The sequence below is a fragment of the Lucilia sericata genome, unplaced genomic scaffold (genome assembly GCF_015586225.1).
Source record: "Lucilia sericata isolate MDLA Ls3-8-SP2 unplaced genomic scaffold, ASM1558622v1 Contig001085F_arrow, whole genome shotgun sequence".
Taxonomy (NCBI): domain Eukaryota; kingdom Metazoa; phylum Arthropoda; class Insecta; order Diptera; family Calliphoridae; genus Lucilia; species Lucilia sericata.
In genome coordinates this window covers 13,272-28,913 of record NW_023995060.1, presented here as the reverse complement: position 1 = coordinate 28,913, position 15,642 = coordinate 13,272, and the positions used below count along the sequence as shown (strand labels likewise).

The 15,642-nt window shown below is 30.0% G+C and overlaps 1 long non-coding RNA gene across 1 annotated transcript in view; it reads right to left on the bottom strand.

Annotated features, from left to right (window-relative positions):
* The window catches only part of LOC119609918, a 66,839-nt gene extending 58,263 nt beyond the window's left edge, over positions 1-8,576 (bottom strand). Inside the window, exons 1-2 of the long non-coding RNA XR_005231962.1 lie at positions 8,296-8,576; positions 6,140-6,149 (exon numbers count right to left, since the gene is read on the bottom strand). This is a non-coding gene — a long non-coding RNA (uncharacterized LOC119609918). The remainder of the gene's footprint in view (positions 1-6,139; positions 6,150-8,295) is intronic.
* Positions 8,577-15,642: the final 7,066 nt, after the last annotated feature.

The following is a 15,642-nucleotide window of genomic DNA, read 5'->3' as shown; positions in this document are numbered from 1 at the left end:
TTTAATAAATTTTCAATTAAAAATCATATAGAGTCAATATTTAAATAAATCAGTAAAAGAAGAACAATAATTCAAGTAAAATGCGAAGTTATTTCGTTTTCGCTTTTGTTTTGTTTTGTGTTCTGTGTTTTGTTTTTGTAGTTTTTTGTCTTTTTTAAAGCCTCTTACGCATGAGTTTAAGAGACGGTTGTAGTTGTTGTGAGTTAAAACTTTTGCATCATACAAAAAAAACAGCAAAGTTCTTAGTAAAAGCAGAGCGTGAAAAAATTAAAATGTTTGTTTACAAAAAGCAATTCAGCAATTGTTTTCACCTTTTTTTAATGGAAAGTACGTACATAATAAGTATAGAGTTGCCATTTCTGTAAAGTTTGTAAATAAAACGGTTCGGTTTCGGTAATGAAATAAACAGTGTTTTTTAAACACTTTATAAGGAGGTACAATGAGAGTTCATAAAAGGTGAGTTATGAAAATAGTATATTAAGCTGTAAATGAAATAAAATGTATTCATAGTTTTTTCAAACTATATACATATATATTAAATATAATAGAAATTAATTTTGAAGCGAAAAGATTGAAATTTGTGACGATATGCATATCAAAAGGGGTGGAAGGTAGAAGGTAGAAGGCAAATTGGAAATTTTAAATATCAGCAAAATAGCTGTAAATGCATAGAAGTGAGTATTTCGAAAGCAAATATTTTATATAATTAAATGCACTTTATTCCAGTAAAGCCATAATTTCCGATTTTGGAGAAGGATCCGAGATGTCAGAAGATCCTTTAAGGGTGAAATGTATTTGCAGTCAAGCCATTAACACTGATAAATTATGTCCTAGGATCGAAAGGTATTTATAGGCGTGGCAAAAAAAAATAATTTTTATATTTTTGGAAATGTTTTTAATTCTAGGGTCTGACCGACTAACTCTAGTGTATAATCTTGAATATCTTTAGTGTTATCTATTCAAATTTTATATGTATATCATTCGAAAAGGATTTCAAAGGATGTTTAACATTAACCTATTGAGCGGCATCTCAAAAAAAAATAATCATTTTCTGGAGGATTTTTTGTATGTGGGCTTGGGTGAAAAAGATGTGTGTGCAAAATTTCACCCAGTTATCGGTATATACACAGAATTTCAAAGTTTCACAGATGGAACCTAGTATTTTGTTAAATCGATATTTTTTAATTTTATTTAAAATAATTTAAATATGTAAATATAAAATTTATTGTAAAAATATGTAATACAGAGATTACAAAACACAATTAGTGTTAGGAAAATTACAAATATGCTATAAAAGTGTTAGAAATATGCAAAATTTAAGCATTTAAAGCCAACTATGCAATTTATGCATTTATAACAAAATATGCAACAACAAATCGATGTCATTTTGTAGCAAATTTTTTTATTCGAAATGTAAACTAATTAAAAGTTATTTTGGGTTACTGACTACTACATGCATTTGCATAGAAATCCTTGCCCTACTTATAGGTCAAGGTTTTTATTCTACTATTCAGTACCTGGGATGCACATTTGATTTTAAAATTGTATGTGAATTGATATTGAAAAATTTACCAAGCATACCCTTGTACCGCTGTATTTAGAAAGCTCTGTTTTTAAATAACTATTTTGTTATTATTGAAATGCTGAGATTTAAAATCCCGGGATCCCGAAACCGGGATTTATTTAAAATCCCGAATCTCGTAATTTCTAAAAATCAATCCCGATTGACATCCCTATCAAAAAAATATATAGTTATTTAGGTATATTTCTAAAATTATTGTTTTATAAAACTACAAAAATTTATCCTTAACTTACTGCCAGCAACATAAATCAATCAATCTACACTCTTACTTTTCGATATTTCGTTCCGAAAAAACAAATTTTTAAAGATTGTACTTGGAAATTATTTAAAACGTTTATGTGAAAATAATAATATGGTTATATAAAAATAAGAAATAAACTGTTTACTTTACTTACCCTTTAATACACTCTGATTAACATTCCTTATTTTTGTTAATTAAACCGAAACCGAACCGTTTACCGTTTTATTTACACTATTTGCCATAGTGGCAACTCTATATTATGCATTTACTTAAAAAAAGAAGAAAACACTTGTGAATTTGTTTTCATAAACAATACACAAAAAACTTAAACATTTCTTGCTTTGCTTTGATTTTGCTAGCGAACTTGCGCTCTTTTCTTTATTTAAATGAAGCAAAAGCTTTCCACAACAACAACACCACCTTTTTAAAATCATGCGTAAAGAGATTTTACATAGGCGAGACAACAAAAACTTAACACACCACTTAATACGCAAACAATTATGACATGACTGAATTTGCACATTTTTTTATGCATTTTTTCTTTTACAGATTTATTTTAATAAAACTTTAATTTACTATTGACTTTTTACGATTTTTATTTGATATTTTATCAAATTAGATTAATACACTTATTATTTTATTGATTTTTAAAACATTTTAAAACACTTTTCCTAAATTTAATTTGCAATTGAAAACGAGCAACGGATAACAACGTGTGATTTTAATAGCGAACAATTAACAACTGAATGCAAATGTCAAATGTTAGTAGATGTAGAGTTGCCCAGGAAAGGGGATATTTTATATAACGGGATTTTATTAACTGAAATGCGAAAATAATGGTAATACAGCAGGGATTGGATATGATTATGGTACATAATTAGTTTTATAGTTAGTTAGTTAATAAGTTAGTTAGTTAGTTAGTTAGTTAGTTAGTAGTTAGTTAGTTACTAGTTAGTTAGTTAGTTAGTTAGTTAGTTAGTTAGTTAGTTAGTTAGTTAGTTAGTTAGTTAGTTAGTTAGTTAGTTAGTAGTTAGTTAGTTAGTTAGTTAGTTAGTTAGTTAGTTAGTTAGTTAGTTAGTTAGTTAGTTAGTTAGTTAGTTAGTTAGTTAGTTAGTTAGTTAGTTAGTAGTTAGTTAGTTAGTTAGTTAGTTAGTTAGTTAAGTTAGTTAGTTAGTTAGTTAGTTAGTTAGTTAGTTAGTTAGTTAGTTAGTTAGTTAGTTAGTTAGTTAGTTAGTTAGTTAGTTAGTTAGTTAGTTAGTTAGTTAGTTAGTTAGTTAGTTAGTTAGTTAGTTAGTTAGTAGTTAGTTAGTTAGTTAGTTAGTTAGTTAGTTAGTTAGTTAGTTAGTTAGTTAGTTAGTTAGTTAGTTAGTTAGTTAGTTAGTTAGTTAGTAGTTAGTTAGTTAGTTAGTTAGTTAGTTAGTTAGTTAGTTAGTTAGTTAGTTAGTTAGTTAGTAGTTAGTTAGTTAGTTAGTTAGTTAGTTAGTTAGTTAGTTAGTTAGTTAGTTAGTTAGTTAGTTAGTTAGTTAGTTAGTTAGTTAGTTAGTTAGTTAGTTAGTTAGTTAGTTAGTTAGTTAGTTAGTTAGTTAGTTAGTTAGTTAGTTAGTTAGTTAGTTAGTAGTTAGTTAGTTAGTTAGTTAGTTAGTTAGTTAGTTAGTTAGTTAGTTAGTTAGTTAGTTAGTTAGTTAGTTAGTTAGTTAGTTAGTTAGTTAGTTAGTAGTTAGTTAGTTAGTTAGTTAGTTAGTAGTTAGTTAGTTAGTTAGTTAGTTAGTTAGTTAGTAGTTAGTTAGTTAGTTAGTTAGTAGTTAGTTAGTTAGTTAGTTAGTTAGTTAGTTAGTTAGTTAGTTAGTTAGTTAGTTAGTTAGTTAGTTAGTTAGTTAGTTAGTTAGTTAGTTAGTTAGTTAGTTAGTTAGTTAGTTAGTAGTTAGTTAGTTAGTAGTTAGTAGTTAGTTAGTTAGTTAGTTAGTTAGTTAGTAGTTAGTTAGTTAGTTAGTTAGTTAGTTAGTTAGTTAGTTAGTTAGTTAGTTAGTTAGTTAGTTAGTTAGTTAGTTAGTTAGTTAGTTAGTTAGTTAGTTAGTTAGTTAGTTAGTTAGTTAGTTAGTTAGTTAGTTAGTTAGTTAGTTAGTTAGTTAGTTAGTTAGTTAGTTAGTTAGTTAGTTAGTTAGTAGTTAGTTAGTTAGTTAGTTAGTTAGTTAGTTAGTTAGTTAGTTAGTTAGTTAGTTAGTTAGTTAGTTAGTTAGTTAGTTAGTTAGTTAGTAGTTAGTTAGTTAGTTAGTTAGTTAGTTAGTTAGTTAGTTAGTTAGTTAGTTAGTTAGTAGTTAGTTAGTTAGTTAGTTAGTTAGTTAGTTAGTTAGTTAGTTAGTAGTTAGTTAGTTAGTTAGTAGTTAGTTAGTTAGTTAGTTAGTTAGTTAGTTAGTTAGTTAGTTAGTTAGTTAGTTAGTTAGTTAGTAGTTAGTTAGTTAGTTAGTTAGTTAGTTAGTTAGTTAGTAGTTAGTTAGTTAGTTAGTTAGTAGTTAGTTAGTTAGTTAGTTAGTTAGTTAGTTAGTTAGTTAGTTAGTTAGTTAGTTAGTTAGTAGTAGTTAGTTAGTTAGTTAGTTAGTTAGTTAGTTAGTAGTTAGTTAGTTAGTTAGTTAGTTAGTTAGTTAGTTAGTTAGTTAGTTAGTTAGTTAGTTAGTTAGTAGTTAGTTAGTTAGTTAGTTAGTTAGTTAGTTAGTTAGTAGTTAGTTAGTTAGTTAGTTAGTTAATTAGTTTATTAGTCTTAGAACACTTGCACTTTCATATCAAATTTGGTATAAATTGTTGCCATTAATCATCCCTGCTGTATTTCCATCACTTTTTTTATTTTAATTATTTACAAATACCTTTATATTGCAATTTCCCCTTGGCTTAGCAACTCTGCTTTAGTGAAAGAATAAATCAAAGAAAAATATGAAGCATTCCTTCTTTCCTTTGTTTCGTGCTTTGTTGTGGTAGGTTTTTGCCTTTTTGAAAGCCCTTTACGCATGAGCTTCCGATATTGTGTTGTTGCTGAGAGTGAAAGCTTTTACATCACATAAAAAATAAACAAAGTTCTCGAAAAAAGCACAGCATGATAAACTTTACTTTTTGGTTTACAAAAAAAAAAAGCAAATCAGCAATTGTTCTCATCATTTTTAAGTGAAAGTAAATGAATGATAAGTATAGAGTTGCCATTTCTACAAAGAGCATAAATAAAACGGTTCGGTTTCGGTAATAAAATAAACATTTTATATAGTTTTATAAGGAGATAAAATTAGAGTTTATAAAAGGTGAATTATAAAAATAGCACATTAAGGTGTGAATACAAAAATGTTATTTATTGAAGCCAATAGATTGAATTTTGTGACGAAATATCAAAATGGGTTTATTCGACTTGTAACCAAATTCGAAGGTTGGATTAAGCTCCAGCTCATTCTTATAAAAAATATACTTCGGACTCTGGGTTAAAATGTTTGTTGTCATTGTATATTTATATGTCAAGCGAAAAATAAGAGCATACAACTAGTTCCCGATTTAGATTAGTATTATGTATTTCTATTTTATTATAAAATCAAATGTAAATATGAATTGAAGAACTTAGCTTACCTTATCATTAATATTGGATCCAAAAACATGGTTTGTTACAGGTAGTAAGTATATCATTCATTTAATGTCTCACTATTCCTAGTTGTGTTTAAATCTTATTCCTTATATTTCAATTTAAAAAAATCAAAACGGAAAGATTCTGTTTTTTGAAGGAATCTGCTACAAAGTACATTAAATTCATAACTCAAAACTAAGCTCAATTTTTTAATTTAAATCTAATAATTGCAATTTGAATACACACAAATATTTTATAGACTAACGTTAGCAAATTCCACAATCTATCTATCTGTCTATCTGCCAGTTCGTCTGTCTATATCTATACCTTACATCTATTTGCCTGTCAACTTATTGCCATCTTCATGTTGTACTTAATGACAGTGATGACATCACAAAGAGTCTGTAAATACATACAACTTTATTACAAACGTGGTTAAACTGAACGTGCCATAGTTTTTTTTTTTTTTGGCTAAAAGTGTATTAGTGTCTATCCTTAAAATTGTTTGCCTATATGTATATAAAAATGATAATGTATTTGTGAATAGTTTATCCTGTTGCCAAGAAGGTCAAATTTTGTAAGACAATTTTTGTGCAAATAATTATTTCAAAGTTGGCTGCATAGCAGCAGTCAACAGTCAGCCAGCAAGTCAGTCAAGCGGTTTATTATTAAATGTAATTAACATTTTCACCATTTAACTTGATGTTTTATTACCACTCACCAAATGTTTGCTGCAAATAAATAAAAGAGAATTTGTGTTATTTACTTTTGCTTAGGTAATAAGATAAGATAATAATTGTTGAAATGAGTAAAAATGGAAATTAGTAAAAGGAAATGAGTAAATGTAAGCAAATAGACTGAGGGTGATTTAACCGTGGTCTTTATATAGTCAAAGATCTGCTAGAATACATTATATTTCTGGGACTATAATCAATAGTCCAGATTGTAGTCTATGTAGACTATAGTCTATAGTTCCATCTACAGTTCATACTATATTCTATAGTCCAGACTATATTCTATAGTACAGATTATATTCAATAGTCCAGATTATATTCAATTGTCCAGACTATAGTCTTTAGTCCAGATTATATTCTATGGTCCACACAATATTCTATAGTCCAGACTATAGTGTATAGTCCAGACTATAGTCTATAGTCCAGACTATATTATTGTCCACACTATAGTCTATAGTCCAGACTATAGTCCATATATTCTGAATTCTATAGTCCAGACTATAGTCTATAATCCTATAGTCTATAATCCAGTCTATAATCCAGACTATATTCTATAGTCCAGACTATATTCTACAGTTCAGACTATATTCTATAGTCCAGATTATATTCTGTAGTCCAGACTATATTCTATAGTCCAGACTCTGGTCTATAATCCAGACTGTATTCTATAGCCCAGACTATAGTCTATAGTCCAGGCAATAGTCTATAGTCCACATTATGGTATTTAGTCCTGACTATGGTCACAGTCCACATTATAGTCTATAGTCGAGACTATAGTCTATAGTCCAGACTATGTTCTATAGTCCAGACTATATTATTCTCTAGACTATATTCTATAGACCAGACTATAGTCTATAGTCCGCATTATGGTATTTTGTCCTGACTATGGTCACAGTCCACACTATAGTCTATAGTCGAGACTATAGCCTATAGTCCAGACTATGTTCTATAGTCCAGACTATATTATTCTCCAGACTATATTCTATAGTCCAGGCAATAGTCTATAGTCCACATTATGGTAATTAGTCCTGACTATGGTCACAGTCCACACTATAGTCTATAGTCGAGACTATAGTCTATAGTCCAGACTATGTTCTATAGTCCAGACTATATTATTCTCTAGACTATATTCTATAGACCAGACTATAGTCTACAGTCCGCATTATGGTATTTAGTCCTGACTATGGTCACAGTCCACACTATAGTCTATAGTCGAGACTATAGCCTATAGTCCAGACTATGTTCTATAGTCCAGACTATATTATTCTCCAGACTATATTATTCTCTAGACTATATTCTATAGTCCATACTATAGTCTATAGTTCAGACTATATTCTATAGTCTAAAATATAGTCTATAGTCCAGACTATATTTTATGTTCTAACGTCCAGACTATAGTCTATAGTCCAGACTATTTTTTATGTTCTAACGTCCAGACTATAGTCTATAGTCCAGACTATATTCTATAGACCAGACTATATTATATAATCCAGAATATATTCTATAGTCCAGACTATAGCCCAAACTCTTGTCTATATTCAAGACTATAGTCAAAACCTTAGTCTGTAGTCCAGACTATAGTCAATGTTCTAGAGGGACTATAATCTTTCAATAGTCTTAGTCTAGGTCGGTTTAAATCACAACTCTTTATAAAATGGTTTGTATAAAAACTAAAACCTTTAATTATATTTTCCTAAAAGATGAACAAATCCAAAAAGGGGTCAGTTTTAAATTAAATAGATTTTAAATTTTTTTCACAACCAGCAGCAACCTTTAAAACTTTCCTTTTTTAAATAAAATAAGCTTTTTCTTTTTATAAAAAAAAATATTTAACTTTTTTGCTGCAAAAAAAAACACCATCATTGTTGATGCTGAGGGACTGATTATGTTGATGACGATGATGAGATAAAAGTGTATTTATGCATGTTGTTGTTTGATAAACAAATTTTATTTAACAACAAAAAATATAGCTCCAACTCATACACACACACTCATTTTAATATTAAAGCGAAAGGGAAATTACAAAAAGTTTATTCTTTTATGGTCGCTCGCCTGTCTACTTTTTTATTCACTGTTTTTTTTTTCAGTTATTGGTTTTTTACCTTTAACGTGGCTTTCTTAAAGTTGGCTGTTATTTTCTTACCTTTTCCCTGAACAGGAAGCCAATCAAAATTATTTTTTGCTGCTGTTTGTGTTGTTTATAACTTTTGAATTTTATTAGAAATATATAAAATTTTCATTTATTTTTACACTTGATTTCCTTCTCTTCTTATAATTTATTTTTTTAAATTTTTATTTCCTTTTTATTGGATTTGATTTGGCTTTTTTATGAAATTCATGTCATTGTTATTGTTTGGCGTTAAAATAGGCTTTTATGCAGCTCAAATTTGAAAATGAATTGGTTTTTTTAATGAAAAAAACGAGTTTTTTATTGTGAAATAAAATATAATGGAATTCATATTCAATATTGGTTAAAAAGTTATAAAAAAATCTAGACGACGAATTCTCAGAGAAAATTAATAGGCACCAGAATTTATAAACTGAAATAGAACAGAAGTAGAACAGAACTAGAACTGAACTAAAACTGAACTAGAACTGAGCTAAAACTGAATTAGAACTGAACTTGAACTGAACTAGAACTGAACTAGTTCAGAACTAGAACTGAACTAGAACTGAACTAGAACTGAACTAGAACTGAACTAGAACTGAACTAGAACTGAACTAGAACTGAACTAGAACTGAACTAGAACTGAACTAGAACTGAACTAGAACTGAACTAGAACTGAACTAGAACTGAACTAGAACTGAACTAGAACTGAACCAGAACTGAACCAGAACTGAACTAGAACTGAACTAGAACTGAACTAGAACTGAACTAGAACTGAACCAGAACTGAACTAGAACTGAACTAGAACTGAACTAGAACTGAACTAGAACTGAACTAGAACTGAACTAGAAACTGAACTGGAACTGAACTAGAACTGAACTAGAACTGAGAAACTGAACTAGAACTGAACTAGAACTGACCAGACTGACCTAGAACTGAACTAGAACTGAACTAGAACTGAACTAGAACTGAACTAGAACTGAACTAGAACTGAACTGAACTGAACTAGAACTGAACTAGAACTGAACTAGAACTATGAACTAGAACTGAACTAGAACTGAACTAGAACTGAACTAGAACTGAACAGAACTGAACTAGAACTGAACTAGAAACTGAACTAGAACTGAACCTAGAACTGAACTAGACTGAACTAGAACTGAACTAGAACTGAACTAGAACTGAACTAGAACTGAACTAGAACTGAAACTAGAACGAACTAGACTGAACTAGAACTGACTGAAACTGAACTAGAACTGAACTAGAACTGAACTAGAACTGAACTAGAACTGAACTAAACGAACTAGATGAACTAGAACTGAACTAGATACGAACTAGAACTGACTAGAACTGAACTAGAACTGAACTAGAACTGAACTAGAACTGAACTAGAACTGAACTAGAACTGAACTAGAACTGAACTAGAACTGAACTAGAACTGAACTAGAACTGAACTAGAACTGAACTAGAACTGAACTAGAACTGAACTAGAACTGAACTAGAACTGAACTAGAACTGAACTAGAACTGAACTAGAACTGAACTAGAACTGAACTAGAACTGAACTAGAAACTGAACTAGAACTGAACTAGAGAACTGAACTAGAACTGAACTAGAACTGAACTAGAACTGAACTAGAATGAACTAGAACGAACTAGAACTGAACTAGAACTGAACTAGAACTGAACTAGAACTGAACTAACTGAACTAGAACTGAACTAGAACTGAACTAGAACTGAACTAGAACTAGAACTGACTAGAACTGAACTAGAACTGAACTAGAACTGAAAACTAGAACTGAACTAGAACTGAAAACTAAGAACTGAACTAGAACTGAACTAGAACTGAACTAGAACTGAACTAGAACTGAACTAGAACTGAACTAGAACTGAACTAGAACTGAACTAGAACTGAACTAGAACTGAACTAGAACTGAACTAGAACTGAACTAGAACTGAACTAGAACTGAACTAGAACTGAACTAGAACTGAACTAGAACTGAACTAGAACTGAACTAGAACTGAACTAGAACTGAACTAGAACTGAACTAGAACTGAACTAGAACTGAACAGAACTGAACTAGAACTGAACTAGAACTGAACTAGAACTGAACTAGAACTGAACTAGAACTGAACTAGAACTGAACTAGAACTGAACTAGAACTGAACTAGAACTGAACTAGAACTGAACTAGAACTGAAATAGAACTGAACTAGAACTGAACTAGAACTGAACTAGAACTGAACTAGAACTGAACTAGAACTGAACTAGACCTGAACTAGAACGGTACTAAAATTGAACTAGAACTGAACTAGAACAAAACTAGAACTGAACTAGAACTGAATTAGAACTGAACTAGAACTGAACTAGAACTAAACTAGAACTGAACTAGAACTGAACTAGAACTGAACTAGAACTGAACTAGAACTGAACTAGAACTGAACTAGAACTGAACTAGAACTAGAACTGAACTAGAACTGAACTAGATCTGAACTGGAACTTAATTTAATTCGAATGTAATTTTTTTATATAACTGTACACCTTTTACCTTCCTTACCAGATTTTAGTTCCTTTTGAAAAACAATATATCTTTTTAAACAAACTTTTGTTATAATTCACACCAAAACTATCATACCTTCCCGCTATTATGATGTTTTCTTTTAAAAACTTTTCACTCACTTATTTTTTAACAACAGTACAAGAATAAAAATAGAATCAGTAACAGCAACATAAAAAGAAAAATATAATCGCGGATTTATCATATTTTAAATCCAATGTTTCACACTGTTGCCAAAAGAAATAACAACAAAAGGGACTGCTATAACAACTGCAACAGCAACAACTTGCAACTGGAATAAAAAAGTATTCATTGAATACGAAAATGGCAAACCAAAGAATATCAAGTCCTCGTAATAGTATGAAGTTTTAGAATTATTTTCTCAATTCAGTCGTTTTATATTACTTTTTTTCAATTTCATTTACCACCTGTGACACAAACAACTTATGAGTTCTTTGAATGTGGCTGAGAAGTGTGGATAAAGGAGTTGGTTTCATGAGAAATATTACGGAAGTGCTAAAAGTTGTGTATAAAAAAAATTAGGAAAATTTTTATTAGTTTTTTGTTATACTGTTGAGATAAGTAACTAAAAAATTGTTTGTTTACTTGTTGCTTAAAAAGTATCTAGATTCTACAACATAGTGTAGAAGTGTATCGAAGCAGAGCATTAAAAGAATTCTATGATCCAAAAGGCTCTGTCAAAATCAATACTCAGAAAAGTTGAAAAATGTACATATGATCATGATCATGCATGATCAGATAACATACATATAGAAAATTGAAGCTGTTATGTCTGCCAAATCCTACACTCCTTAACTGTACTGCTTAACAACTTTGTCTTTTCTAATATTGCTGTTGTCCCAATGTTGTATTAAGTTTAAAACTACAAGCGTAAACACAAATACAGACATAAACAACACACAGGTATTAAGGATTTTTTCAAAATCTTTGTTTATGTGTGTGAACGAGTATTTTTTTTATGAAAAATGCTTGTCTCACAAGTTTTAATTAGTTTTTGCTTAAAACCTTCATACATCTTCAATTTTTTTACTTTTATACCACCCACGATTGCAATACGCATAAAAAAGCTGTGGCAGTTTAAAATGATGATCACAGGATTTGTGTGCAAAACTGAGATGTGGGTAGGTGAATGAAAAACTATTGCTATAATATCATACTTTTATCAGAATTTTCAGTTCTTTTAATTACATATAAAAAAATTAAACTGTGATAATTTTTGACCAAAGTTTCTGTTATTTATTAAGACTTTATTTCACGTTTCAGTTCTAGTTCTAGTTCAGTTCTAGTTCAGTTCACGTTTCAGTTTTAGTTCAGTTCTAGTTCAGTTTAGTTCAGTTCTAGTTCAGTTCTAGTTCAGTTCTAGTTCAGTTCTAGTTCAGTTCTAGTTCACTTGTTCAGTTCTAGTTCAGTTCTAGTTCAGTTCTAGTTCAGTTCTAGTTCAGTTCTAGTTCAGTTCTAGTTCAGTTCTAGTTCAGTTCTAGTTCAGTTCTAGTTCAGTTCTAGTTCAGTTCTAGTTCAGTTCTAGTTCAGTTCTAGTTCAGTTCTAGTTCATTCAGTTCAGTTCTAGTTCAGTTCTAGTTCAGTTCTAGTTCAGTTCTAGTTCAGTTCTAGTTCAGTTCTAGTTCAGTTCTAGTTCAGTTCTAGTTCAGTTCTAGTTCAGTTCTAGTTCAGTTCTAGTTCAGTTCTAGTTCAGTTCTAGTTCAGTTCTAGTTCAGTTCTAGTTCAGTTCTAGTTCAGTTCTAGTTCAGTTCTAGTTCAGTTCTAGTTCAGTTCTAGTTCAGTTCTAGTTCAGTTCTAGTTCAGTTCTAGTTCAGTTCTAGTTCAGTTCTAGTTCAGTTCTAGTTCAGTTCTAGTTCAGTTCTAGTTCATTCTAGTTCAGTTCTAGTTCAGTTCTAGTTCAGTTCTAGTTATTCTAGTTCAGTTCTAGTTCAGTTCTAGTTCAGTTCTAGTTCAGTTCTAGTTCAGTTCTAGTTCAGTTCTAGTTCAGTTCAGTTCAGTTCTAGTTCAGTTCTAGTTCAGTTCTAGTTCAGTTCTAGTTCAGTTCTAGTTCAGTTCTAGTTCAGTTCTAGTTCAGTTCTAGTTCAGTTCTAGTTCAGTTCTAGTTCAGTTCTAGTTCAGTTCTAGTTCAGTTCTAGTTCAGTTCTAGTTCAGTTCTAGTTCAGTTCTAGTTCAGTTCTAGTTCAGTTCTAGTTCAGTTCTAGTTCAGTTCTAGTTCAGTAGTTCAGTTCTAGTTCAGTTCTAGTTCAGTTCTAGTTCAGTTCTAGTTCAGTTCTAGTTCAGTTCTAGTTCAGTTCTAGTTCAGTTCTAGTTCAGTTCTAGTTCAGTTCTAGTTCAGTTCTAGTTCAGTTCTAGTTCAGTTCAGTTCTAGTTCAGTTCTAGTTCAGTTCTAGTTCAGTTCTAGTTCAGTTCTAGTTCAGTTCTAGTTCAGTTCTAGTTCAGTTCTAGTTCAGTTCTAGTTCAGTTCTAGTTCAGTTCTAGTTCAGTTCTAGTTCAGTTCTAGATCAGTTCTAGTTCAGTTCTAGTTCAGTTCTAGTTCAGTTCTAGTTCAGTTCTAGTTCAGTTCTAGTTCAGCTCTAGTTCAGTTCTAGTTCAGTTCTAGTTCAGTCTAGTTCAGTTCTAGTTCAGTTCTAGTTCAGTTCTAGTTCAGTTCTAGTTCAGTTCTAGTTCAGTTCTAGTTCAGTTCTAGTTCAGTTCTAGTTCAGTTCTAGTTCAGTTCTAGTTCAGTTCTAGTTCAGTTCTAGTTCAGTTCTAGTTCAGTTCTAGTTCTAGTTCAGTTCTAGTTCAGTTCTAGTCAGTTCTAGTTCAGTTCTAGTTCAGTTCTAGTTCAGTTCTAGTTCAGTTCTAGTTCAGTTCTAGTTCTAGTTCAGTTCTAGTTCAGTTCTAGTTCAGTTCTAGTTCTAGTTCAGTTCTAGTTCAGTTCTAGTTCAGTTCTAGTTCAGTTCTAGTTCAGTTCTAGTTCTAGTTCAGTTCTAGTTCAGTTCTAGTTCAGTTCTAGTTCAGTTCTAGTTCAGTTCTAGTTCAGTTCAAGTTCAGTTCTAGTTCAGTTCTAGTTCAGTTCTAGTTCAGTTCTAGTTCAGTTCTAGTTCAGTTCTAGTTCAGTTCTAGTTCAGTTCTAGTTCAGTTCTAGTTCAGTTCTAGTTCAGTTCTAGTTCAGTTCTAGTTCAGTTCTAGTTCAGTTCTAGTTCAGTTCTAGTTCAGTTCTAGTTCAGTTCTAGTTCAGTTCTAGTTCAGATCTAGTTCATTTCTAGTTCAGTTCTAGTTCAGTTCTAGTTCAGTTCTAGTTCAGTTCTAGTTCAGTTCTAGTTCAGTTCTAGTTCAGTTCTAGTTCAGTTCTAGTTCAGTTCTAGTTCAGTTCTAGTTCAGTTCTAGTTCAGTTCTAGTTCAGTTCTAGTTCAGTTCTAGTTCAGTTCTAGTTCAGTTCTAGTTCAGTTCTAGTTCAGTTCTAGTTCAGTTCTTGTTCAGTTCTAATTCTAGTTCAGTTCTTATTCAGTACTAGTTCATTTCTAGAATCGCCGAAAGTTTCTTAAATAGTGAGCAAATTAAGAAAGTACAACTGTATAAGTAATTTCAGTAGCCAGACACATTTCATTCAAAGCGTTTTTTACACTGAAAATAATCCATGCTTAACTATACGAAAAAAAATTTCATAACTACTTTTTTCGAAAATTTCGTGTATAATACGAAATATTGTTTAATCAACCCCTTTTCTAATTTTACGAAAGTACGAAAACCTGTCGTAATATCTTTTTCGAATGTATTAAGAAACTTTGTTTCTTTTACAAAAATAATTTCGTTAAGGCATGTAATATTTAACGAAAGTAACGAATTTTTTCGTAACAAGATTATTTAGTAAAATACAAGAATATATTTTGATTTCACAAAAAATTATTTTGTTACGATTTTTTTTTTTTTTGTTAATTTCGTAATTTTCCTAATTTCCTGTAAAATTTTTTATGTTTTATTAAAAACATAAAAAATTAGTTTTTTTAATTCGCAATCTTTTTCTAAATTTACAATAATTATTTTAAAAGAACTAAAATATTTATGTCTTAAAAAAATCGTAAAATGAACAAATTTTTTTCTAAAATTATATAAAATTATTTTGCATTTTACAATTTCGTATATATTACGAAAGAATTTCGTGGTGCGAAACCACGAATCATTTCGTACAATGTACAACATTTTTCGTGTATATTAGACATAAATGGAATACTTACGACAACTTTAAATAAATCGAAATGAATAAATTTGTTAAATTTAAAATAAATTCATAATGTTGCTGCTCTTTCATTTGCTCCTTACAAAAGTTTACGTACATATGTTCTATTATTAGAAAGAATATTTTTTTTTTTTTTTTTTTTATCATATATTTGAGGACGTGCCAATGTGCGGAAGTAATTTGTATTTTCATTAGGTTGGTAACATATTTTGTCAATTGCATTATCTATACATACAAATAGTCATTTATTCATTCATTCGTTCATCTATTCTTACACATACATATGTATGTACATATGTCGAGACACAAACAAGACAAATAATAAAAATATTGTATAAATGAATACGAATGATGAGAATGTATTAAAACACAAAATACATACCCGAAAAAAAACGGATGTAAAAAGGACCAAAATAGTAGAAACAGAAACACATACCAAACATACATATATATGAACATATAAATACAAATGTTATGAAGTTGGTTCTGATTTACGACAGTGGGGTTATAAGAAAACAATTTTATATCGAATCAATGAATAGAAATGGGTTAAGCAAATTAAATTATGGTCTATTAGAAACTTTTACTCAA